Source organism: Wyeomyia smithii, chromosome 3 (genome assembly GCF_029784165.1).
Source record: "Wyeomyia smithii strain HCP4-BCI-WySm-NY-G18 chromosome 3, ASM2978416v1, whole genome shotgun sequence".
Taxonomy (NCBI): domain Eukaryota; kingdom Metazoa; phylum Arthropoda; class Insecta; order Diptera; family Culicidae; genus Wyeomyia; species Wyeomyia smithii.
The window spans coordinates 194,989,897-195,017,157 of record NC_073696.1 but is presented as its reverse complement, the minus strand read 5'-3'; the positions used below and the strand labels follow the sequence as shown (position 1 = coordinate 195,017,157).

The 27,261-nt window shown below is 38.6% G+C and overlaps 1 protein-coding gene and 1 pseudogene across 1 annotated transcript in view; both read right to left on the bottom strand.

Moving 5' to 3' along the window:
- The window catches only part of LOC129732631 (uncharacterized), a 272,761-nt gene extending 259,199 nt beyond the window's left edge, over positions 1 to 13,562 (bottom strand). The window contains exon 1 of the mRNA XM_055693652.1: positions 12,899 to 13,562. The gene's annotated coding sequence lies outside the window, so the exon portion shown is untranslated. The remainder of the gene's footprint in view (positions 1 to 12,898) is intronic.
- Positions 13,563 to 14,574: 1,012 nt separating this feature from the next.
- Positions 14,575 to 27,261, bottom strand: part of LOC129731138 (uncharacterized) — a 30,936-nt pseudogene continuing 18,249 nt past the window's right edge.

Sequence of the window (27,261 nt, the reverse complement as noted above, 5' to 3'; positions counted from 1 at the left end):
ATGTGAAACAATGTGAACTATCATAGCACAATCACGTTACGAGCAGGCATCCATGTTGCTTGAAATTTTAATTGGATCAACGCACTTGCTCTAGTTTTCTTCCATCCTGAATTATACTTACAGAGCTTGAGTTATTAGCTTGCTTGTTTGATTTTTCATTTCTATTTGAAATAATACACAATTTACGGCAAATTATTCGATACATTTTATTGTGTAAGAAACATTCTCGTATACTCCTAGATTGTCGAATGTAATATCAATTAATACAGGGCGTAATGTCTTGTACTGTTTGAGACCATGGCCCCACTGACTGTATTCTGCGTCTCAATTCTTATTGACAGCTGGCTTGGTATACCCACCTTATGACAAGAACCTCGATTTATAGCGCTATTGCCAGCGTGTTTTGCTGTTTACCACACTTCCTGTTATTTGCAATTTAATTGCAACAATGACACGCTCGTCCCGTCTGGATGCGGTATAATTTTCCGAATCTGTATCATATTTCCAGTTCGCTTATTTTTCGCTTCCCTTCTGCTGCACGCATTGTCTGCTTTAATGAACTTGAATGACACGCTGATCTTCCTTTTTCATCCTTGCTTATTTGTCTTTTTTTTATCTTTCTTTTGTTTGAAAGTAATCAGGATATTGTAGAATTCAACGTGAAGAAAAGATATTCAGAAGAACCTATAAATAAATCCACTGTCGAAACTGTTTATCTCTTTTTTCTTCGCTCCTAATAAGTTTTTCTCTACAAAAACACACGTTACACCACCCAGTTTTCAAAAGAGATTAGCATATACCCTTGGGCTCCAAATGGTTAGGTGACAATCTAAAAGGAGCGTCAAATATAGCTCTGGCTTTCACAAGTTTTTATCTCACACCTCCACGAGTCAGATTACACTAGACTGCCAGTTGAAGCATGAATACAACTGGTTGGTGTTGCCATCCAATAATAGCTGTGAGAAGGTGCGACGCGATCATTGGTGCGTAAGCAATACTTTGGCGGTGGAGGAAATTCTTCGCCAACCCGAGCGTCTTTTGATTAAGATGATGCGGTATAAAACAAAGTCTGATCTTCATGTTAGGAGCGGCTAATCAACGTCCTGGTGTCCGCGTGGAACTCTAAACAACGCTGACACGATGGTTCCCTGGTGAGACAGGGGGTTGGGGCAGGTCCAACGAGCCGCCGCGTAAAACTATATGTTTCAAACAACGTAAAAGATAATACGAGTCGGAACAATCGGCATGGACCTAGGCAACGAAATAAGAACTCCGATTGAAAACGTGGGAAATAAAACTGCTCTGCTTTCTAGGATGCGACAGGATAACACTGGTCGACAAAAGTGAAAAAAGTGCTGTCAACAATACAATGCCTAGACAAATTGTAGAGATGGAGTATTTCTACAAGTGCTCCATATTCGAATTCTGCCTCCTTGACAAAATACAGCCTAATGAGCATTCAAAAACCAAAGAGCGAAACCAAACATGTAGCGCAGCAGGAACTTTGTTGGACAGGAAAAATAATGTAAAAAAGCGGGTACCGCTAATGTCTACCAGAGTTGTGGCACTACCAGCGAACTGAAAACCGGCTTCATAGTATGGCTTGGTAGTACATAGATGCATAGAACGTGTGATGGAGTGGCAGTAAATCAACGCAATGATGTGCTAGTTGAGGATGGAGGGCCGATTCCTCAACTACAGCATCATGAACGTGCACTGCCCACATGAAGGAGACCCGACGACAAGAAGGAAGCGTTCTACGCGCAGCTGGAGCAGGTCTACGATAGCTGCCGACTACGGGACCCGAAAGTCATCATTGGGACGTTAATGCTTAGTAGGGCAGGCGGCAATGTACAGACCACGCGAATATTTGGACCACTACCTACTAGCTGAGTGCAGGCACTCAAAACTCTCGACGGTGTATAACACCCGCGGGACGCTGGGATTGCACAGCAGCACGCGCAGCAGCTGGAGACAGCGTCACCCACGGAAGAGCAGCTTAGCGCATCCGATATGCCATAGGTAGCACTGCTGTAACGCTACTAAGTACAAGGGCTCCGAATCATGAAATGACTGGTTCGATGGCGAATGCAAACAGTTAGTCGAGGAGAAGAATGGTGCAATACCGTACGAAAGCGAACGAGGAACGATACCGACAGGCACGGAACAGACAAAACTCAATCCTCCGAAGGAAGAAGCTCCAGCAAACTAACGATACTCGAAAGTACTACGAGAAACTGAACAGCTTCCGTGAAGGTTACTTGCCGCAAGCCAATATGTGCAGGAGCTTGGACGGCAACCTCCTTACGGACGAGCGAGGTGATCTAAAGGTGGAAGCAGCACTTCTATGAGCATCTAAACGACGATGCAGTAGAGCGTGCGAACGGTACGGCAACTGATCTTGGTGCACGAGCAGAAGACAACAGGATTCCAGCCCCCGATCTCTTGGAGGTGAAGTGCTGAAACTGAAAAACATTCAAGCTGCTGGAGTGGATCAACTTCTCAGCGAGCGGTTGAAATATGATAGAGAAGCACTGACTAGAGCCGTGCACTGCGTCATTGTCAAGATTTGGGAGGAAGAACGAGTACCGGAGGAGTGGATGGAAGGTATTGTGTGTCTCATCTACAAAAAGGACGGCAAGCTGAAGTGCTGCAATTACCAGGCAACCACTCTTCTGAACGCCACCTACAAGCTTCTCTCCCAAATATTCCGCCGTCGAGAATCATCATTTGCGAAGCAGTTCGTGGGACACTACTAGGAGGGATTCCTGTGCCACCCCGGATCAAATATTCGCGGTTCGGCAGGTTATGCAGAACTGCCATAAATACAGCGTAATCACACACTATCTACTCATCGATTTCAAATCGGCATACGACTCATTTGATCGAGACCAGCTATGGTAAATTATACAATATAACAACAACAACAATATCGCACGCTTGGCCTTGGGGCTAATAGCGGTCTCGATCAACTAGATTAGTTGAGAAAATTCGTTATCGATATTGTTTTTGGCACGTTTTGCATGTGTGCTGAGTCGAGAAAATTTCCAGCTCGAAAAGATCCTCGACTCGATCGGGAATCAAACCCGATATCACAACCGTGTGGAAGAGCTAGCCGACCGACATCGCTAACCACAGAGCCACGGGGACCACAAAATGGTAAATTATACACTACTACGAACTTCCAGACAAACTAACGCAGTTGGTCAAAGCGACGATGGATCCAGTGATATGTGTAGTTCGAGTATCTCAGCACTTAAACTCCTCATTTGCACAATTTTTTTAAAATATTCAATACACTTTTTTTTAATCATTAGTATATTTGACACGGCACGATACATTTTCGATACACTTGATCCAAATGTTGAAACGCTTGACGTTTGAGACTGTGTCAGTGCTTAATAATCGGTTCTTTTCGCCAGTTGCCAACATGAAATTAAATTTATTCCGTCTTGCGTTTACCGAAACTGGAACACACAGGCGTGGATGATGTAGTCGAAAGTTAGTCGGATTTGAGTACAAGGGATAGTCACAATGATTGAGACAGGCAAAATTTTATAAATTTTAAAATGGCAATAACTTTACGAAAAATGAATCAATTTTGGTGCAACAGTTTTTTTTACGGGAAAAGTTTGCTAGTTTGTTAGTATTACCTGCAAACTAGACGTGACCATTTTTTTTTCTCTGTGTGGACTCATCACTGCGACCAGAGACATTTTGATCTATTGTGATATTGCCCAGGTGTTTTCTGTATTCCGCACTTCATATTATTGGCAGTATCACTATTGAAGTGAATGATACGCTTTTTTTTATTTATATTCGTACTTGTGTGTGAGAGTTTACCCTTTCATTTCAAGCTTACTGCTCTACTATACCGAGCCTCTTTTCTATCCTACCAATATCGCCAAAATACAATTCCCTGAACTGAGGCTACACCTAACGTTCCTCTCTGGCCAGGTTTATTCTAAGAGGGACTTATTATGTCAAGAGGAAGGAGTCTTATCGAAACCTCGTTCCTCGTGCCAATATCGCCAATTACAATTCCCTGTAGAGGGTAAATATTTCTGAAATCAGTTTTATTATAAGAAGGACTTATTTTATCAAGAGGAAGGAGTCTTATCGAACCTCGTTCCTCCTACCAACACCGCGTCACAATCACTATTCCCTGAAGAAGTACTCATGCTTTACCTCTGGTCAGGTTTATAATAAGTAGGACTTATACTTTTGTCAAGAGGAAGGAGTCGTATCGAAACCTCGGTCCTCCAGCCAAGACCGCGTCATAATTACAATTCCCTGTAGAGAACTATTATACGTTACTCAGAACAGTTTTATTATAATAGGGACTATTTTGTTAGGATGAAAGTCAGCAATGGTACTATAGAATTCAGCTTGAAGAAAAGGTATGTAGTAGAGAGCCTGAGAATGAACCCACGTTAAAGTCCTTTGACAACCAAATGGCCTGATTCTACTAAGATTCGAACCCACGACCACTCGCTTATCAAAGCGGACTCTGTAACCTTGCGGCTACGAAGCTCTCTTAGACGTGACCTTAGGACCTACGGAAATGTTCCAGATTTTAGAAATTTGTGTTAAAATGTACATTTTTACAACGCGTGAAATTTTTTTTTCTTTCATTTGGGTTTTTCTAATGCCATAAAACTAGATTTGAAAGATCGAAAATCCGTCAAAGAATTATCGAGATATGAATTATTAAGGTATGGGTGTTGTTTTTGGCAAATTATTTTGAGATTGACTTATTTTCATAAATGAATCTAAATGCGTGCGTTTATTATGTTTATATAATTTTTTTATGGAATGGTCACACCATATTGCTCGGTGGATCATGAAATGTTCAAATCAATATTATTTTGAAATAGATCTGAGAACGAAACAATAACTAGGGCCAAATCGCACGGTCGGACGGCGAAATAATTTTTTCAAGTCCCATGTTATCCTGAGTTACAATTTTCAACGAATTTTGGGGCTGTTCAATAGAAACAATTTGCAATGTGACTCAAAGTTAAAATGTTTTTTATTTATCAAAAAATATACATTTTTCATTTGTTCGTTATTCTTTTTAGGGTGAACAAAAAATTATCTCTTGGTCTCAGCTTGAAGGGCACATTTGACTCTATAAATGGAGAAATTTTTGAAAATATTTTATTTTTTTTATTTGAGTAAATTTAATTTAAAACCTAAATTAATCCACCTAGCGGTCAGACTCAGCCTTTCTCATTCAAACTTATTATTTGTAAAAATAGATTTACATGAATGCTCAAATCCAAAAATCTTTAAGTTCTAAAATATTAATTTTTGTAATTAAAGTATAAAATATGAAATTTGACGTAATGTTAGTGCTTCATAAATAGCGAAATATAAGAAATGACTCTTAATTTCGGAACAATTTAATCACGAGCGATACCGAGAACGTTCAAATAGTACGATACCACATTTAAATCATGTTGAGGCCATATATATTGATCAAAGCAGCTATAGTGTTGAATAGTCTTTGAATTTCTTTTCTTTACAAAACTTTTGAACAGTATATCAAATTTTAATGAAGTTTGTTATTTGTAAGTTTGAGAGATGACTCGTTTGTATGACACTAGTTATGTTCAAATAAGTCGTGTATTACTTGAGGTAATAGACTTTCGTTGTTTTACAAATCAAAACATAACGGTTGCTTAAGTTTGATTACAATCAAATGAAAAGGGAACGTATGGGGAGTCAAACTTTGAAACCACGTGTTCAATCATAATTCATCAGTTAACCCTTAACTAGCCCGTTCATTCGATATCAATATTGTTTAAATCTGTTGTGTAGTTTCTAAGATAATGAAGTTTAGTGATTTTCATATTTCGATACATTATAGACGAAGTTACATTCCGATTACAGCAAAATTCAATAGAGTGTTATGAGGCTAGACCTTTCATTTGATACTAATTCTTTGGAAATCGGGTCAACCATCTCTGAGAAAAGTGAGTGAGCCCAAGTAGTCATCAGAATATGTTTCTTTTCATAGCTGGATTTCACATTTTTAAACATAACAGGAAAAGTAATAATCCGTTCGCAAAAATAAAAACATTAGGGTCTTATGGGGCAACAAGACTTTCCATATGACACTGATTTTATGCAAATCGGTCCAGCCATCTCTGAGAAACATAAGTGAGATTAAACAGTCTCCAGAACATGTTTCTTTTTGTAACTTCTGAACCATATGTTCAATCTTCATAAAATTCAAAAGTTGAAGGTTTTTAGGTAGCCTGTTCATTTGAAACCAATTTTGTTCAAATCGGTTGTGTAGTTTCTGAGATATTGATGTTTCGTGATTTTGACATTTTGATACATAACCTCTAAACTAGAATTCAGATTACAATGAAATTCAATAGAGTCTTATAGGGCAACTAGACCTTTCATTTGCAATTGATTTCATTTAAATCGATTCAGCCATCTCTGAGAAAATCGAGTGAGATTGGGAGAGCGTTACACACAAACACATGCAGAAAATGCTCAGCTCGTCGAACTGAGTCGAGTGGTATACGACATTCGGCCCTTTTGAGCACTTTTATACCTTTAGTTTTTGCAGTGATTGCTATACCTTTCTAGGAGAAAGGCAAAAAGTGAAATGATAGAAATGACTTTTAATTTCAACTTCAATCCCGAGCAAGGCCGCAAACATTGAAATAGTACAATTTTAAATTTAAATGATGTTGAGGCCACATATTTTGATTGTATCTATAGTTTTAAACAGTCCGCGGGTTTCGTTTCTTTCTATAACTTTCAAACCACATGTTTAAACATTATGAAATTCATTGCTTAAGGGTTTAAAAGTCCATTTATTTGAATTCAACTATGTTCATAGCTTCTGAGATATAAGAGCGTTTTTCACATTCTGACGCAGCGCCAAAACTAAAAGTTTGATTACAATGAAATTCAATAGCAACCTAAGCGGCGAATAGACTCTTCATTTTACACCAAGATAGAAAGTATCGGTCAGACCATCTCTGAGAAAAGTGAGTGCGAAAGAAAGGTGCACATACACACGTACACACCCACACACAAACATATACACCTATACATGCATATATGCAGAAAATGCTCGATTCGTCGAATTGAGTCGAGTAGTATATGACAATTCGCCATTTCAATCATTTTTCTACCTTTTAATTAGCCAGTGATCGTTACGAGAAAGTCAATATGTTTACTTTCATTATGTGATTTCACATTTTTATGAACAACGGACACAGTTACAATCCGACTGCAATGAAATTCAATAGCAACCTATGGGGCAACTAGACCTTTCATTTGACACTAATTTTGTGAAAATCGGTTCAGCCATCACTGAGAAAAATGAGTGAGTTTAAACAACCTCAGGATAGCTTTTCTTTACATAACTTTTGAACCATATGTTCAGTCATAACGAAATTCAAAAGTTAAGGGTTCTGGGGACAGCCCAACCATTTGAAACCAGTTTTATTGAAATCGGTTGTGTGGTTTCTGAGATATTGATGTTTCGTGATTTTTACATTTTGATACATAACCTCTAAACTAAAAATCCGATTACAATGAAATTCAATAGCAACCTATGGCGCAACTAGACCTTTCAGTTGCAATTAATTTTATGAAAATCGGTCCAGCCATCTCTGAGAAAAGTGAGCGAGAAAAAAAAGTTGCACATACACACACACACACATACACACATACACACATACATACATACATACAGAAAATGCTCAGTTCGTCGAAAGAAGTCGAGTGGTATATGACATTCGGCCATTGGGACCACTTTTACACCTTCGGTTTTCCGGTGATTGCTATACCTTTCTAGGAGAAAGGCAAAACGTAACAAAAAATTTAATAATTTTATATATTTTGCATGTAAAAGCACACAGATGTGCTTTTGGTATTTTTTCATAAAATAAGAAATAAATGTCTTCAATTTGATCAAAACATATTGGAAATCGTTCAACTGATTTGAAAGTTATGGGTTTTGAAAATAAAATACATCGAAAAAAGCCATTTTTTATGTTCACCCTATTTCGGAGCTAGCCGCCCCAACTTCCCAACAAAAAATACGGGTTTAATTATTTTCGATCTCAGCAATTTTGAGCACAATTGAAATACTTTGCGTGACCAGTTCCGAAATGGTGGCCGAAGCGGAAAAAACGTCTTTATCCGATGTATTTTATTTTCAAAAATTTATACCTTTTTAATCAGTTGATCGATTTTCGATATTTTTGGATCAAATTAAAGGTAATCGTTTCTTGTTTAAAGATAAAATACCAAAAAATTAATATTAATGACAGCTTTATTCTAAATTTCAAATAACCAAGTTTTAAGCACTAGAGTTTATATATAGAATGTAGGCTTTCAGAAAGCCTTTTTAAGAAATATCTTATATCTCTGAAATCTCAATTTATAGAGGTTTGATGTATTAAGCAAACATTTTTATAATAAAATTCTACACAACTTTGCAGAAAAAACCTATTTGTCTAGCAAGTTACGTTCAAAAGTTAGGTATTTAAGTACTATTTCCTTTTTCTCCCTGCTAGTCTTGGAGTACGATGCTGGCCAAATAAGCCAGTCGTCGTAGGTTCGAGTCTCGGCTCGGGAGAGACTGTTAGTGTCAATAGGATCGTAGCGCTAGCCCCGCAATTATCCTGTACACTTAACAGTTGGCTGCGAAGTCTGTGTATAATAAAACAGAAGGTCGAGTTCCGAATCGGAATGTAGCTCCAAAAGGCTTTGCTTTTCTTTACTTTTTATTTTAATCTGCATGATTTTCGACCGTTGAAACTTGTTTGCGTTGTATAGTGTTTGTTTCCTTCCTGCTCAGTGATGCATGTTAAATTCGGTAACACTTGAACTCCTCTTTTGCATAAAATTTCAAGCATACTTACTTACCAGTCAGCTCCAGGCCGAAGTGTCCCTTGCTGTTCGAAGAAGTCGACTACATTCAACTCGATCCATGGCTGCAGTTCGCCAGCTATGTCGTTTTCCACTTGATCGAGCCACCTTGCTCGCTGCGCACCCCGTCGCCTTGTTCCAGTCGGGTTGTTATCAAGAACCATTTTTACCGGGTTGTCGTCCGACATCCTAACGACATGCCCAGCCCACCGTAGTCTCCCGATTTTCGCCGTTTGAACGATGAGTGTTTCTCCCAGCAGCTGATGCAACTCGTGGTTCATCCGCCTCCGCCATGATCCATCTTCCATCTGCACTCCACCGCAGATGGTACGCAACACCTTTCGTTCGAAAGCCCCAAGGGCGCGTTGGTTCTCCACGAGCATAGTCCAGGTTTCGTGGCCGTAGAGGACTACCGGTCTGATCAGTGTTTTGTAGATGGTTAACGTTGTGCGGCGGCGGATTTTGTTCGAGCGGAGCGTCCTCCGGAGTCCGAAGTAGGCACAATTTCCTGCCATAAGGCGTCGACGAATATCTCTGCTGGTGTCGTTGTCAGCAGTCACCAGTGAGCCCAGGTACACGAACTCGTCTACCACCTCGATTTCATCACCGCTAATATAAATTCGTGGCGGGAGGTTAACACTGTCTTCTCTGGAACCTCTTCCTATCATGTACTTGGTCTTCGAAGCGTTTATGGCCAGTCCAATTCGTCCGGCTTCAGCCTTCAGTCTGATGTACGTCTCCGTCATCTTTTCAAGGGTTCGTGCTGCAATATCAATGTCATCGGCGAAGCCAAAGAGCTGAACAGACCTTCTTAAAATCGTGCCACTCGTGTCGATACCAGCCCTACGTATCACACCTTCCAAAGCGATGTTGAAGAGCAAGCACGATAATCCATCACCTTGCCGTAAACCTCTTCAAGATTCGAAGGGACTCGAGAGTGTCCCCGAAACTCGAACTACGCACATCTCCCGATCCATCGTCGACTTGACCAACCGTGTCAGTTTATTCGGAAAGCCGTAATGGTGCATAATCTGCCATAGCTGGTCTCGAACGATTGTGTCGTATGCCGATTTAAAATCGATGAACAAGTGATGCGTGGGCACCTTATACTCACGGCACTTCTGTAGGACCTGCCGTACCGCGAATATTTGGTCCGTGGTGGCGCGGGCACCCATAAATCCCGCTTGGTATTGCCCCACGACTTCCCTTGCAAACGGTGATAATCGACGGCACAGAATTTGAGAGAGTACCTTGTAGGCGGCGTTCAGCAACGTGATTGCACGGTAGTTGTAGCAATCCAACTTGTCGCCTTTTTTGTAGATGGGGCACACTGTACCCTCCATCCACTCCTCCGGTACTACCTCCTCCTCCCAAATCTTGGCAATAACCAAGCATATTCAATACAATTTCAAGCATATTCAATACAAGTAATGTAACAAATAACCTTATGTAGTTCTACGTCAACCTTACGGTCGTGGCTTTGCATACAAGTGATTTTTCTGACAAATTTTTTTTTTATTGTTTTCCAAGTGATCTATTTTTGGTTATCCAATAATGTGCAGATTTTGTAAGAAAAAAATCAATTTCTCTAAAAGTGAATTTTTTGAGATGTTTAATTTAGAATTATGTTTTTGTTTTTTTTTTTTTTACTTAAAAAGTCTTGAAGATATGCTGTATATTTTTTTCTGAAACGACAAATTTACGTTATCCCAAATAAACCAAATGTTTTGCCTTTATTTTTTTTTTCTTTTGTCTGAAAAATTTCAACTATTTTCCGATTAGTCAAAAATATCGGGATTATTATAACCATTCTTGACATTTTTTACGAACTTTTTGTATCAACTTGTGTTCTAAACTTGGTCTCGTTAATAGTTAAAATTTCAAAATTCCTGTCAAAATTACTTACTGATTATTACAAATTATTGCAAGTCTTGTAAGGTTTTTGGCAGAAAAATATCGGAATTAGCTAGAATGTACAATGTTTTGTTAATTGAATAACAATTTTGTTATAAATATGTTTTAAAAAACACACTTTCGAACATTCAAGTGTATGATAACAGAATTTAATATAATTCTGTACTTTTTATCTTTCCGGCATATCAAGATTATTACTGGCTTTGTTATTTCTATCGAGTTCAGATATGTTTGTATTACCCGTTTGTTATAATCGTTTGATCTGATTTGTTTCACATTTTTCCATGAGTGAACAGTCATCAATAGTTAGCTAATCTTTTGCAGTTTTTTTTTTTGAAGATAAATTGGGTTTTTCAAAAACAAGCTTCTTTAGATTATTATTTTTTAATTGGTTTTAACTTATTTGTTGATATTTTTTTCAGAGTGTATGTTTGACTCTAAAAAATATTGTAATCAATCTAGATTTCTAGAATAATTAGTAACACTGAAATTTATTGGTTTTATTTAAATTTATTAACAAACGGCTATCATATTGACTGAGAATCACAGTCTGTTCTTTATATTTGTCGACGGTTTTATTTGATTCTTATATAAGACGTCTTCAAAGCTTAAACTTCTTGTGTAATACTAACATGGTTTTTCAATATCACGCTAAATTTACATTTACATATTGCAAGAAGAATGGTTGCGCTTTTACAAAGCTTGTTTGAACGTTTCAAGACAAGCAAATTCAAGATAACTTTAAGATCAGACCTTGTAAAAAACATAGAATCAAGACGTTGATATGAAAAGAGCTTCATTCAATACTTCGTTTATAGAAATTTCTAATACAGTACAAGCTTATCAGGTGATCTCAAAATATCAGAATGGTTTTTATTCAGGGTTTTTCCCAAGCGATCCACATTTTTCCATCTATGAGAGGTGTGATTTTAATTTTAGATATTTCATTTTCACTACTTTATTCTCTTTTGTGGAAAAATATAGTTTTGAGAAAATTTTATGGGCGTATTTTCAAAACAGATTCATATTAAAAATGAGTACCATAAAACTTCGGCAAGATTCCCTACAAGTTTTAAGGAAGTTTCATTGAGATGTTTCGACAGGGATATCAAGTTATTTTTGAGTAATATTATTTTTAAAGAATAGGCCAATTAAAAGCTCAGCCCATCGAGCTAAATTGAATAACTTTGAGCCTTATTTAGCGTTTCGGCTTCCACAATCCCTGTTTTTATCAAAATACCAATATCAGACAACATAGAATCGTGTTAGCTTTTAACGTAACAACACACCTACCGCCGGTTTCGTCTTGCATTTTACCAAAAAAAAAAAACAAATAATGAAATACATGGTATTGAAAATTGCCGAAAATGTTAAGTGATTTTTTAGTTACTCTGAAGACTTCTCATTTTCTAAAGAAAAGATTTCCATTAAACTGGTAATTTAAAATACAGATTTCCTGATTTGCATAGTCGCTAATATCCGTAATTTTCTTTTATCCGAAACCCGTGAGCTATTTTAATACTTTTCTTTAAGGATTCAAGAAAGAGACATGTTGAGTTTTTCGTAAAATATTGGATCGATTATGATCTTTCCAAACTGGACCAGTGTTTTTCCCGTAGTGTATTTAATTTATATTTCTTCATTTTGCTATCATATTGTAAAATCCTTTATTTATTTGATGCAGCTTAAAAATAGTCAAAACTGGGTTAATTGTGATACAGACTATAGAATAATTACCAATCGAGCATTCTCTGCAAGTTTTTTTTTTTTTGAATTTATCATTGTTGATTTAGAAAATTAAGCCGCATTCCACACTGACATACTGAAAACATCGCTATCGGTTTTTAAGTTTAAAAAGAAATAATCGGGAAAACTCAAAAAGTTTCAGTGTGTCAAAAAAATAGAACTTCGAAGGGTTTTATTAGAATCTGATACATGAACGGTATATGAAAACACTTGAGTAAATTCAACTTATTTATTATTTTTTACCCCTTTTCACAGCACACACGCAAATTAAAACACGTCTCTATTAACAGACTAGAACATAAATATTTTTTGTATAATCAATCGTTATTACCTGGTAAATCAATTCATAACTGCAAGCTGCTAACAAAATAACAACACCATCAAACTATTTTATTTTACGGCTCTGAATAAAAAGTTATAATCAATTAAAATCCATCACTACTCCTATACGGTTGCGGTAAAAGGTCTAAACACCATGTATCACGCCGTAACCCACTTGTTTGTAATATTTTCCATCTACTCTCTTCCCTCAGAGCCGTCCAACACCGCACATTTCAAAGAACCACACACTGGCAGCAGCATTCACTGGTTTGAGAATCTGCACACGTGGAAAATACTTTTCCCTATAAAGCCAATCGGAGGCCACTTGTGCGGAAACGTGTTGCTGCTACTGCTGCTGACGCACCGTAAAGATCAAAGATGAAACTGCACCCCGATAATCTATATGGACTCGAAATATATCCGAAGGTTTGCCAAAGGCTACATTTGACCGTGCCGAAAAAGAATAAAGGTCGCCATTGACATTCGTTCACCTCGTGTTCACAGCAATTTTATCGCCTGACTCTTTTTTTTTTCCGTTTGCTACTATTATTACTGTATACACCACAAACAGGTAATATTACAACTCCACCGACATCCGATACCGATACGGGACAAAACAGGCGTACTAAACCGCCGACCGATCCGAACAGAAGCAAACTGACTGCACAGGCTGATGGACAGGAGTTGCTTGAAAATGTAGGAAAAACGAACTCGCTATCCTGTTAACATGCTGCCACTAGCCACCCACCAAGCCAACCCGCAGAATTTCCACCCAAAGTTCAAGTTCGGGGAACTGCGATACCGAGTGACTGCCGAGCGAGCACGTGCTGGTGTTGGTGCTCCAGTGAGTGCAGACCATTGCGTCAACATAGGTGATCAGACCATCGGCCGAGGAAACGCCGAAAACCGATGTTACACCCACACCGGAATAGATCTGTTTTGATATATATTTTGTCTTTGTACGATGTTTCTTTGTTGAAAAAAATTTCATTTGCATGTAAACGAATATTGTCCTAGTAAAATTGCACTTCATTTTCGAAAAGCTTTGTTCTATGATAATCTTTTTTTCTTGCTTGAAGCAGATATACCAATAATATTTACAACAGTTTTTAAACAACAGCAAATATACAAATTATCAGTTAAAATTCACTGCGTGGGAAAATTACAAACAAGAACCAATAGAAAACTTAATCGTAGTATGACCTGATACTCGTGACATTAGCCCAAAATCTATAAGTGAAGTTCAAACTATTGTTCGGTGAGAAGAAATGAACAAAACATCTATCAAAAAATCCATTCTTGATTATTTGCCACTTTCAGAACTATGAACAATTTATCCTCTTACATGCGGCACTGTAATGGACCGCATGCGCCCAGGTGGAACTGTAAACGAAGTTCCATACTCTAGTACTGCAGTTCGTCCATCATCACGAAACATGCAAACCGCGGTCATCGGTAACACTACCGAAGCAGAGGGTGTGGATCTAGCAGCAACACGCGCTTTGGTGGAAAATTCAAACTAAAAACAAACCATATTTCGAACGAGTTCCGCAACCGTCGGGAGCTGGAAAAACTAGAGCACGCCAAGCGCGACGTGGATTGATCGGATGTTGGAAAAATAAACTCCCCAACCGGGTCGGTGTTGTTTATGGTAAACAGACTCTCATGTTTTATTCCTGTCTACGTACGGTATTGCGTGTGTATGTACTTGGTAAATTTTCACGCGCTTCAGATGTAAACAATGGGATTTTATAAGCAACGTGTATTTAAATGAGTTGCACGATCAGTCTTAAATTTATTTTTCAGTAAAACTAATATCGAAAACCCCTTTCTAAAAGGATTCCAATAAAAAGGCTGACAACTTTTCATTTTATTCAACCTTCTCGGGAAGAGAGTGGAGTGGTAACATTTGACTAGAGCATTCAACTGAAGCAGTACCTCAAACCTGTTACCGAATTTCGTTAATCCAATATTCTTTGATCATGTCAGCGGCTTTTCCACCTATCATGACCGCGACCGCGTTCGTATGCGAAGCGGGAATCACTGGAATTATAGAACAATTGGCAACTCGAATCCCTCGAACTCCATACACGGAAAGCTGTGGGCTCACAACTGCTGCCGGATCATTGGAAGGGCCCATTTTACATGTTCCAGACTGAAATAGAGCAAAGTTACACTTCGCAATAATAACCATACGTCATTTCAAACACTACCTGATGTTGTAAGCTGGTTCCAATCCTTCGAATGCAACACTCCCAGTACTCATCGCTTCGGAACGGATGCTGCTCGCATCCAAAGAAAAGCTTCCGATGAAACTTCACTCCGAAACGTGAAAAGCTCGATGACTCCGCAATTTGAACCGCAAGCTTTGCACCTTCCCGTAGTACCACTAAATCATCATAGTTCTCGTAATAATTACCCTGCATCCTAGGCCAATGGAAGGGATTTCTACTTTTCAGCATAACTCTACCTCTGCTTTTGGGGCGCATTAGCACTGGTGACATTGCAAACGCGTGTTTTCCGATTATTGTACCATAAGTCTTCTTGAAGAAATCGTCCGGTATGCCAAAAGCGTACCTCAACGAACCAGAATCGTCATTATTGTAGGCACAAGTTCAATGTCAGGATAGTCAGCAGCTGAAATAGAGTAATTTTATTTTAAAAATAGTTTTTTGCTCGCTGTTAAATACGCAAATATGAAACATTAGTTTTTACGAAAGCAATTCCTTCTGCTCCGCCGGGAATCGTAAAAGGTCCTTTCCCGTAGAGCAAATAGTCGAGAACGATTTGAGGTGCACGCATGTCCCGTTCCCGAATTGTAACCGGTTGCTCGACGGTAAAAACCAACCCCGGCAGTGTCATATGGTCTTGCAAATTATATCCTACTCTCAGATCCTGAATGACCGGAATTCCAATTTCCTGAAGATGTTCGCTGGGACCAACACCAGATAACATGAGCAACTGTGGTGAAGCAATAACACCAGCCGATAGAACGACCTCCTTACCAACTCGCACCGTATGACGTTTTTTATTCTTTAGGAATTCAACTCCAAAGGCTGTCTTCGTGATAGGATCGATAAGAATTTTGGTCACTCTTGAATTCATCGAAATGTGCAAATTTGGCCTCTTGACCACCGGTCTGAGAAAGGCTTTGGCCGCGCTACACCGTCTACCTTCCCGCATTGTGGCCTGTGCCTTCGAAAATCCCATCAAACTCTCTCCGTTTGGATCTGTCTCATTGTAGCCCATCTGTTTACCAGCCTCGATAAATGATCTTAACATTGGCGTTTCGAATGACGATACTTCCACATCGAGGTAACCATCCTCCGAATGATACGGAGATCGTTTCAGCGATTTAATCTTTACCCGTTCCGATTTTTTGAAGTATGGCAGTACATCCCGGTAGCTCCAGCCAGGGTTGCCGGCTCGTTCCCAATCGTCATAATCGCGTGGATGGCCACGGGTGTAGATAAGGAAGTTAATTAAACTTGTTCCTCCTAAACCCCGTCCCTTGGGCCAAGTGCATACGCCATCCCGCAATCCAAGACAAGCTCCTTTCATCGGGTCCGCCTTGTAGCCCCAGTTGTAGCCTGTAAACAAACGAAAAAGAGGCATTATTGATTAAAGTTAAGTAGAATGGATTATCTAACTTGTTACATAGCCATTTTTGAAAACTCCAAAAATTGCCAAAATGGCTGCTATTTTCATAAAAAAAATTTTCATAAAAAATCACAAAAAATTGAAAAAAAAATCATAAAAAATTTAAAAATTCATATAACGAAAAACGGCTTTGTAACAAGTTGGATAATTCATTTGTACACACTATACTATAGAAAAACTATAGAAAAACACACTTAACTATAGAAAAATACTGCAAACAGCGTAATATTCACTATATTTGCATCCACGACATGCCAAAAACATCTTGAAATATACCTTAATCAATAGCCAAAATACCCGAATACTTCACCTCACTCTAAACATCCAAAAAAATCACGAAAAATTCATTATTTTTCAACTTTCCAGAGTAGGGCCCCCCCTAATTTTAGAGGTATTACTTGTAAACCAAAAAGTGCTGAAAAGTCTTTGGTCTGACAAAGAGGTGGCGTTAGAAATCAAATATCTTTGGGCAGCCTGATTGTACCAGCCTTAACTAAAAGGATGTCAATATTTCATGACATGTAATCAACTCGTTCTCAAGTTATTGCTTTTGAAGTGATGCTCTCTCCGTTATTTTAGGTACCATGAAAGAAACATCTGGTCCAGCTTATTCAATCTGAAAATAACACTGGTCGACATAAGGGAAAAAATGCTGCCCTACAGCTCGAAATAGCTGCCCAGAAAAGATCATAGTTTTTTAACTGTTCCTGTGAAATTTGGTGCTTCTAGCCAGTGTAGAAATGCGTCAACTTACCTGAGAGTGTCGCATAGTAATTGCCCGCCGGGTACGTCGGTTCAACATTAGGTTTACTAGAAAACTTACTGAAATCTCAGAAAAATTGTTAGTGGCTGGGGGAATCAAAATTCACGAGAATGGCTAAAATCCTATAAGCTTTCATTTTTTCCTAGTTCGAGCTTTGAGGTCACATGCGTTGACTAGTGTAATAACGGTTCAATTTTGTCGTGACCAAATAAGGCAGTCAGGCCGAAAAATATCCAACAAATCCGTGGAATCGTCCCGAATAAATACATAGTGAAATTGACAGTTTAACTAATAGAAGTAATTTATGCGGTGATTCGTGACAATGGATAAAAATGGATCCAACATTACACGCCTGAGTCCTGAGGCAGAGGTCAGCTGGTAAAAGGTGGGCCAGTTTTTTAAAATTCACAAGGCATAATATTCATCGCCATGGTTGGTTAAGGTGAAAAAAGTGCTCTTTCACCAAGACAACGCTCCCGCTTGTTCATCCAGCGATAAGTCCGATGAATTGAATAATTTGCGCTACTCCTCCCATCCTGCGTATACGCAAGATTTAGTCCGAGTGACAAGTGCCTATTCCCCCGGTTGAAAATGTGATTCTCTGGCAAATGAAATGATTTCAGGAATGATAAGGTATAGTTGGAAACTAGGTGGAGACTATGTAGAAGAATAATGGTTTCATAAAAAATTAACGTTTCTGTTTCATTAGTGGGCCAAAGATTTTTTTTTTCACAAATTACGGAAAGCATGCCATAGTTTATTCATGTTATGATATGAAAATAATGTAGAATCTTCCGGACAAAGAACAAGAAAACTTTTTCCCGAAAAACAGTATAGAACCAGCTATGCAAAAAGTGTCCTATGAATCGCATGATAACAACGTTGAAAGGACAAATTAGCAACTGTCTTGAACACACTAGAAATAATAACTAGCACGTAAGAAAAACGTTGCGAACATTTTAAGTAATAACTGTAATAAAATATTATACACGCAAAAGTTGAAGTGTGCGTAACCAGATCATTTATGAGCGAAATTAGCGCATTTACTGCAGGGATACCAAATGTGCAGATTTGTCTGCAAAACGCAGATTTTTAGAGTCCGTGTGCAGATTTTTATTGATTTGCATATATTTGCAGTTTTTCAACGGTTTCTACAGATTTTTTCAGAGTCTCCTCATATTTGCGCAGATTTTTTTTTAAATTTGTGCAGATTTTAACAGGCGAGCGAAAATTTGTCGGATCACGAAGAGATTTTTTTTAGATTTCGAGCACATTTTCTGGTTTTTGGAGTAGTTGCCGACATTTTTCAAAAATATCTGGCATCTCTGATTTACTGATTAAAATTGGAACCAGTACAACGCATGTGCGTTGGGCATAACGCATTTGATGCTCTAGCGTATTTTGAAAGTTTTGCGCAGCTCCAAACCACTACACTTATAAAGCATCAGCCGATGTTCAGAAGGTTGGCATCGTTAAAACAGTGCAACCAGCAATCAATACAGATAGGTTGGGTACTGACTCCATTGAAGAAATTATTGCCTGATCGATTCCTTTTCATGAATCAGGTCATTTGAAAACATCATTCAATCATTAACAATAAACAAAAACATGAGATTAGTCCAAAACATTTTGCATTTAGTTATGACTCTGGTTTCATTCACATGCATTCGATTCTGCGTTACTGGCACCAGCGTCAATAACTTCCGCGGCAACAAGGCTCGCTCTTGGTTGTTTCGGTTGCTGAAGATTTTTAGGGATGCACGAGCCGTTGATACGCACCGGCTCGCGAAAGTAAAGAACGGTTTTTCAGCGCCTCGAAACTGATCGTTCGTCCGAAGCCGAAGTTTACCGAGACATTACAATTTTTGTGTATATGATACATATTCTGATTTTGATCTCTGTCAATGTATTCCTTGTACAACTTTTGCGTTATGCGTATCACGCTTTGGTTGTGCGAAGTCAGAGCAAATTCTGTGCGAATTGAAAGGACACATTGGATGATTAAAGCTTGAACTTTTGCGTGTATGTAGTCTACATTTGCTTGACAAAATAAATAACTAAATTAAACTCAAAACTCCGTTTTTAACTCTGGCTCCTATGGTGCTACCCCTATAGACACGATTTTATGACCTGCTAGATTTCTCTAAGAGTTACGAGTGTTTCAATAAGTATTTACAGCAGGTTTTCTTTTGTATGCAGTTTAATGGATGGCTTCTGGTGGCTGGAGGGTATTCGGGCTTCACACGCGGTTAACCTAAGTACTCTCATAGTTAGCAAATCATCAGAGATTTCGTGTGAGCTATTCTGATTGTGCCCAGTATGTCTATTCAAATAGAGCAGCTTTAACATTCAATAACCACGCGATGTTATTGTGAGATGTTCAAGTGTATCTCACGGCAGTCTTCTGCCGAAAGACTTTAGTACATAACACTGGTCGACAAAATGGGAAAAAGTGCATTCCAAAAGCTCAAACCGGAAAAAAATAAAAGATTATAGCTATTCAACCATTCCTATGAATTTTGATGTCCCTAGCCATAACCAAAACACGACAACTTACATGAGAGTGTCGTATAGAAATTGCGCTCCGGGTTCGTCGCTTTAACTTATGTTTACGAAGAAACTCAATTAAGCTGCTGAAAAAAACAATAATGGCTGGTGGTCTGGGTTCGTATCCCAACGCCGACAAAGGTGTCGATTGTTGTGGGGTTGCGTGATCCACTCACAACCAACCCAACTGGTCTAGATTTAACCCTGGCCGACACCGGGAGATTTTCCGAGGCGAAAAATCTCTTGGATCACGCCTTCCATCGCATGAGGAAGTAAAGCCGTTAGCTCCGGTTCGGTAATCAACAGGGCGTACGTTAGAGTTCTGGGTGGAGTCGCCTCCCCGGGCGACAGTGATTGGCACAACAGTGGCGGAACTAGACCGACGGAAAATTAAGGAAGAAGAAAAAAGGGGGAAACCAAAATTCACAAGAATAAACGAATTAGGGTTTGCAATATTCCCGGATATTGATTTCCCGGGAAACGGGAATGAAAAATCTCATTTCCCGGGAATTCCCGGGAACCGGGAATGGAACAAAATTCTTAGCAAAAATGAGATTTCAAATAAAGTTTATTAACAAAAGGTATCAAACAATTACCGAATTTCGTTAATCCAATATTCTTTGATCATGTCAGCGGCTTTTTCACCTATCATGAACGCGACCGCGTTCGTATGCGAAGCGGGAATCACTGGAATTATAGAACAATCGGCAACTCGAATCCCTCGAACTCCATACACGGAAAGCTGTGGGCTCACAACTGCTGCCGGATCATTGGAAGGGCCCATTTTACATGTTCCAGACTGAAATAGAGCAAAGTTACACTTCGCAATAATAACCAAACGTCATTTCAAACACTACCTGATGTTGTAAGCTGGTTCCAATCCTTCGAATGCAACACTCCCAGTACTCATCGCTTCGGAACGGATGCTGCTCGCATCCAAAGAAAGGCTTCCGATGAAACTTCACTCCGAAACGTGAAAAGCTCGATGATTCCGCAATTTGAACCGCAAGCTTTGCACCTTCCCGTAGTACCACTAAATCATCATAGTTCTCGTAATAATTACCCTGCATCCTAGGCCAATGGAAGGGATTTCTACTTTTCAGCATAACTCTACCTCTGCTTTTGGGGCGCATTAGCACTGGTGACATTGCAAACGCGTGTTTTCCGAATATTGTACCATAAGTCTTCTTGAAGAAATCGTCCGGTATGCCAAAAGCGTACCTCAACGAACCAGAATCGTCATTATTGTAGGCTCCGGTTCCAAGCACAAGTTCAATGTCAGGATAGTCAGCAGCTAAAATAGAGTAATTTTATTTTAAATATAGTTTTTTTGCTCGCTGCTAAATACTCACGCAAATATGAAACATTAGTTTTTACGAAAGCAATTCCTTCTGCTCCGCCGGGAATCGTGAAAGGTCCTTTCCCGTAGAGCAAATAGTCGAGAACGATTTGAGGTGCACGCATGTCCCGTTCCCGAATTGTAACCGGTTGCTCGACGGTAAAAACCAACCCCGGCAGTGTCATATGGTCTTGCAAATTATATCCCACTCTCAGATCCTGAATGACCGGAATTCCAATTTCCTGAAGATGTTCGCTGGGACCAACACCAGATAACATGAGCAACTGTGGTGAAGCAATAACACCAGCCGATAGAACGACCTCCTTACCAACTCGCACCGTATGACGTTTTTTATTCTTTAGGAATTCAACTCCAAAGGCTGTCTTCGTGATAGGATCGATAAGAATTTTGGTCACTCTTGAATTCATCGAAATGTGCAAATTTGGCCTCTTGACCACCGGTCTGAGAAAGGCTTTGGCCGCGCTACACCGTCTACCTTCCCGCATTGTGGCCTGTGCCTTCGAAAATCCCATCAAACTCTCTCCGTTTGGATCTGTCTCATTGTAGCCCATCTGTTTACCAGCCTCGATAAATGATCTTAACATTGGCGTTTCGAATGACGATACTTCCACATCGAGGTAACCATCCTCCGAATGATACGGAGATCGTTTCAGCGATTTAATCTTTACCCGTTCCGATTTTTTGAAGTATGGCAGTACATCCCGGTAGCTCCAGCCAGGGTTGCCGGCTCGTTCCCAATCGTCATAATCGCGTGGATGGCCACGGGTGTAGATAAGGAAGTTAATTAAACTTGTTCCTCCTAAACCCCGTCCCTTGGGCCAAGTGCATACGCCATCACGCAATCCAAGACAAGCTCCTTTCATCGGGTCCGCCTTGTAGCCCCAGTTGTAGCCTGTAAACAAACGAAAAAGAGGTATTATTGATTAAAGTTAAGTAGAATGGATTATCTAACTTGTTACATAGCCATTTTTGAAAACTCCAAAAATTGCCAAAATAGCTGCTATTTTCATAAAAAAAAATTTCATAAAAAATCACAAAAAAAATTGAAAAAAAAATCATAAAAAATTTAAAAATTCAGATAACGAAAAACGGCTTTGTAACAAGTTAGATAATCCATTTGTACACACTATACTATAGAAAAACTATAGAAAAATACATTAACTATAGAAAAATACTGCAAACAGCGTAATATTCACTATATTTGCATCCACGACATGCCAAAAACATCTTGAAATATACCTTAATCAATAGCCAAAATACCCGAATACTTCACCTCACTCTAAAAATCCAAAAAAATCACGAAAAATTCATTATTTTTCAACTTTCCAGAGTAATTTATAAGGTGATTCGTGACAATGGATGAAAATGGATCCAACATTACACGCCTGAGTCCTGAGGCAGAGGTCAGCTGGTAAAAGGTGGGCCAGTTTTTTAAAATTCACAAGGCATAATATTCATCGCCATGGTTGGTTAAGGTGAAAAAAGTGCTCTTTCACCAAGACAACGCTCCCGCTTGTTCATCCAGCGATAAGTCCGATGAATTGAATAATTTGCGCTACTTCTCCCATCCTGCGTATGCGCAAGATTTAGTCCGAGTGACAAGTGCCTATTCCCCCGGTTGAAAATGTGATTCTCTGGCAAATGAAATGATTTCAGGAATGATGAGGTATAGTTGGAAACTAGGTGGAGACTATGTGGAAGAATAATGGTTTCATAAAAAATTAACGTTTCTGTTTCATTAGTGGGCCAAAGATTTTTTTTTTCACAAATTACGGAAAGCATGCCATAGTTTATTCATGTTATGATATGAAAATAATGTAGAATCTTCCGGACAAAGAACAAGAAAACTTTTTCCCGAAAAACAGTATAGAACCAGCTATGCAAAAAGTGTCCTATGAATCGCATGATAACAACGTTGAAAGGACAAATTAGCAACTGTCTTGAATACACTAGAAATAATAACTAGCACGTAAGAAAAACGTTGCGAACATTTTAAGTAATAACTGTAATAAAATATTATACACGCAAAAGTTGAAGTGTGCGTAACCAGATCATTTATGAGCGAAATTAGCGCATTTACTACAGGGATACCAAATGTGCAGATTTGTCTGCAAAACGCAGATTTTTAGAGTCCGTGTGCAGATTTTTATTGATTTGCATATATTTGCAGTTTTTCAACGGTTTCTACAGATTTTTTCAGAGTCTCCTTATATTTGCGCAGATTTTTTTTTAAATTTGTGCAGATTTTAACAGGCGAGCGAAAATTTGTCGGATCACGAAGAGATTTTTTTCAGATTTCGAGCAAATTTTTCTGGTTTTTCGAGCAGTTGCAGACATTTTCCAAAAATATCTGGCATCTCTGATTTACTGATTAAAATTGGAACCAGTACAACGCATGTGCGTTGGGCATAACGCATTTGATGCTCTAGCGTATTTTGAAAGTTTTGCGCAGCTCCAAACCACTACACTTATAAAGCATCAGCCGATGTTCAGAAGGTTGGCATCGTTAAAACAGTGCAACCAGCAATCAATACTGATAAGTTGGGTACTGACTCCATTGAAGAAATTATTGCCTGATCGATTCCTTTTCATGAATCAGGTCATTTGAAAACATCATTCAATCATTAATCATAAACAAAAACATGAGATTAGTCCAAAACATTCGATTCTGCGTTACTGGCACCAGCGTCAATAACTTCCGCGGCAACAAGGCTCGCTATTGGCTGTTTCGGTTGCTGAAGATTTTTAGGGATGCACGAGCCGTTGATACGCACCGGCTCGCGAAAGTAAAGAACGGTTTTTCAGCGCCTCGAAACTGATCGTTCGTCCAAAGCCGAAGTTTACCGAGACATTACAATTTTTGTGTATATGATACATATTCTGATTTTGATCTCTGTCAATGTATTCCTTGTACAACTTTTGCGTTATGCGTATCACGCATTGGTTGTGCGAAGTCAGAGCAAATTCTGTGCGAATTGAAAGGACACATTGGATGATTAAAGCTTGAACTTTTGCGTGTGTGTAGTCTACATTTGCTTGACAAAATAAATAACTAAATTAAACTCAAAACTCCGTTTTTAACTCTGGCTCCTATGGTGCTACCCCTATAGACACGATTTTATGACCTGCTAGATTTCTCAAAGAGTTACGAGTGTTTCAATAAGTATTTACAGCAGGTTTTCTTTTGTATGCACTTCAATGGATGGCTTCTGGTGGCTGGAGGGTATTCGGGCTTCACACGCGGTTTACCTAAGTACTCTCATAGTTAGCAAATCATCAGAGATTTCGTGTGAGCTATTCTGATTGTGCCCAGTATGTCTATTCAAATAGAACAGCTTTAACATTCAATAACCACGCGATGTTATTGTGAGATGTTCAAGTGTATCTCACGGCAGTATTCTGCCGAAAGACTTTAGTACATAACACTGGTCGACAAAATGGGAAAAAGTGCATTCCAAAAGCTCAAACCGGAAAAAAATAAAAGATTATAGCTATTCAACCATTCCTATGAATTTTGGTGTCCCTAGCCATTACCAAAACACGACAACTTACATGAGAGTGTCGTATAGAAATTGCGCTCCGGGTTCGTCGCTTTAACTTATGTTTACGAAGAAACTCAATTAAGCTGCTGAAAAAAACAATAATGGCTGGTGGTCTGGGTTCGTATCCCAACGCCGACAAAGGTGTCGATTGTTGTGGGGTTGCGTGATCCACTCACAACCAACCCAACTGGTCTAGATTTAACCCTGGCCGACACCGGGAGATTTTCTGAGGCGAAAAATCTCTTGGATCACGCCTTCCATCGCATGAGGAAGTAAAGCCGTTATCTCCGGTTCGGTAATCATCAGGTCGTACGTTAGAGTTCTGGGTGGAGTCGCCTCCCCGGGCGACAGTGATTGGCACAACAGTGGCGGAATTACACCGACGTAAAATTAAGGAAGAAGAAAAAAGGGGGACACCAAAATTCACAAGAATAAACGAATTAGGGTTTGCAATATTCCCGGAAATTGACTTCCCGGGAAACGGGAATGAAAAATCTCATTTCCCGGGAATTCCCAGGAACCGGGAATGGAACAAAATTCTTAGCAAAAATGAGATTTCAAATAAAGTTTATTAACAAAAGGTATCAAACAATCGTTTACAATTCTATTGCAAATCGCATAATAAACGGATTAAAAAACAAAACTTATTCAAGTTTACTCCAGAAATTCATGATCGATTTTTGTCGCAAATGTTAGCAGAAGAGTAGGTTTCAGGGTTTTTATATCGTCGAACAATCGCTTCAGATCCGCTGACATTTTTTCGTCAAGCCCAAATAATGTAATTTCTTTCTGTAAATCTTTGCTTAAGTTCGCTGAATCACTGCTGGTGTCTGATTTCTAGAATGCTTCTAAATCGTCGATTCCAGCTCTTGCTACATTTTATTAGAAACCGAAGTGTCCAATACTTTAACCCTCTAGTGCCCAGTGCCCCCTTTAGACGGTCTTCAGTTGAACCTCTGAAAAGCTAAGAATTTTAAAAAATGTTTATAAAGCTTCATAGTGATTTTTTCGAATCGAAGTCCGTCTAAAAGCTAATTTGGCATTAGAGGGTTAGTTTGATGAAGATAAAGCTGAGTGTTAGGTAGGCAGGTTTAAGAGCATTTGAATGCCTACGTAATTAATGTGAAATCGCGGCCACGACCCAAGTAACACTGACTGAGTTTTTTTATTTTATTTATTTCTGGTCGTAGAGTAAGAGCACTGGTTTTGGCCATAGTATGTTATGTATTAGAGATATTTGTCCTTCTTCCTTCGAAAAAAATGTAATTGAATAATTTTAACGGGGAAATCGGATGGAATCGCGTACATTCTGCACTAACAATGAATTTAAATAATCAAATTATGTTGTATTGTTTACATATTTTCCAATCAAAAAACTTCTATAGGCTCTAATTTTGGCCATAGCATTTCTAAATTGGCCATTTTGGTCTCCTATTGTGGCCAATTCGCGAAAAAGTTCAAGTCACACGAATTTATTTTATATTTTGACTTTATCATATAGATATATTTTAACAGCAGAAAATCCTCATTTTTAAACTAACCAAAGGCCAGTATATATAATAATCAAACTGAATAATGATATTGTATTCACATATAGCTAGCAGGGCAAAGTACTTCTAGTTAGAATTAGTTTAAAGTTAGTAGGATGTTTAATAACACTGACATCACATCATTGACCTATATTAATTTTTCGTCTGTCATTGATCTACATTGAAAAGCTACCGCTCTTTTCTTTTTCACATAGGAACTTTTTCGAATTATTTGCTAACATCAACTTCGGTAACTCAAGTGCCATTTATTATAGTCAGGTTAAGGATGAGAATCCGAAGTGTTAGTTTTGATAAACACAAATGAAGTTACACATTTGTAATTAATCTGTACAAACGGAGACGTTCTAATCCCAAACCTGTTTTGTAGTTTCACATATCTCATGCGATTAAAATATCAACCCGAAAAACTCCATACATGTCATGTTTTGCATAAACATCAATACGTTACCATGGTTTTGTTTACATATGACCAATATCAGGATTATGAATCATGGAATTGCATTAATATGTGGCCAAGAATGGATCAATGAACGTTTTTGGAAGCTGTAGGTAATTTTGATATTGCAGAGAAAAATCACACCAAAATGTCTACTTTTTTTATCCATGTGCTGTAGTAAGTTTTGCCTGATGCTGGTAACAAGATTTGTTATAAAAATGGGCAAATTAAAACAAAGTTATGCTCTATGAAAAATAGCTTGCAAACTACCTAAACTGTATAGTGTATAGTGAACTGGAGAGAGCATAGTTAGTTCCTCCATTAAAACTAAAATACGCATATTTATTTAATTAAGTTTATAATAGTTCTGTTGAATAGTATCAGCAGGTTCAATAGGAGACTTCGAATTAGGAGTAATCTAAGATACTTTTTCACAATTATCAATTTTATTCTATCATGGCCAAAACTGGTACTATGGCCAAAACCGGTGCTTCTACCCTATTGGTTTACGGGTT